Below are 1167 nucleotides of genomic sequence, written 5' to 3' on the forward strand. Positions count from 1 at the left end.
TTATCATCTGAAATGATTGCCATTCTTCAGCCAATTTCAATTTTTAACTGGACCATTATTTTACGGGACTATAAAGTTTCAGTATAACAGAATTTTTAAGAGATGTTTTGTTTAGTACAACAATGTTTGCATTGTCAACGTCACTCACGCCAATGTGTTCCCAAACTTAATTGACCTTTCATTTTGATCATCGGTTGATGCTGCTGTATACATAAAGTTAAATAGTGTAAGTCTTAACCGATTTCCAGACATTCTTTTCTAGCTTTGAAGAAAGAAATTTAAATCGTCAACCTTATTGCATAATAACTTTCTACAAATCCTTTGCGTTCCGAAATCAAACTAAAGTCACAATTTTTGAGCGAAAATTCGAATTTGTCCTTTAGAGTAAGATCAATAAATTGATCACGTGGTATACCTTTTAATAAAAGAACGAATGCCATATGATGCAAAAACACTAAAAATGATATAACATATTTTTTATATTTTTCTGAAACTAATTAGGTAAAAATATCTATTTTATGTGAGAAAAAAATTTTGATTATTAAAATCACTTATAAAAACCGATACGATTTGCCTTCTAAATAAATTCAAATTCAATGTAATTTAACCTTCTGTTTCAAAGTAGACAAAGTATTTACAAATTAGAATTTTGTATACACAATATTTACATTTGTTAAGGTCAGTCACATCAATTTGTTTCCTAATCCCTAATTCAAAAGGAGCGTAAAATTGCTCTTTTCTGACTGATAGCATTTTTTTTATACATAAATTAACGCGTTATGTAAGTCAAGATCGTAAATTGTACATTTTGATTAGCTGTTAGTGCTGCCATCCATATAAAGTTAAATAGTGTAGATCTAAATCATTTTTTTCCTAGCCTTGAAGGTAGAAATCTGCATCAACCATGTAGTAAAATAATTTACTACAAATCTTTTGCTTTCCAAATTTGAATGTGATGATCAACGAAGCGGCAGATTATTCACTTTGACATCCGAACAAGAATCTTCGAAAATAAATTGATAACCTTGTGTAATCCGACTGTTCTACTGGCATTCGTGACAATATGTTGAAGTTTCTAAGACATAGGTGGCATCAAGGTCGCCCGAAAGATAGGTTTCGTACCGAAAACAATACTTTAATAAGACAGTTCTCTTTTTTACGCGAGAA

The sequence above is a fragment of the Parasteatoda tepidariorum genome, chromosome 4 (assembly GCF_982258835.1).
Source record: "Parasteatoda tepidariorum strain Cologne lab strain chromosome 4, Ptep-v5.0, whole genome shotgun sequence".
In the NCBI taxonomy this organism is placed as follows: Eukaryota; Metazoa; Arthropoda; class Arachnida; order Araneae; family Theridiidae; genus Parasteatoda; species Parasteatoda tepidariorum.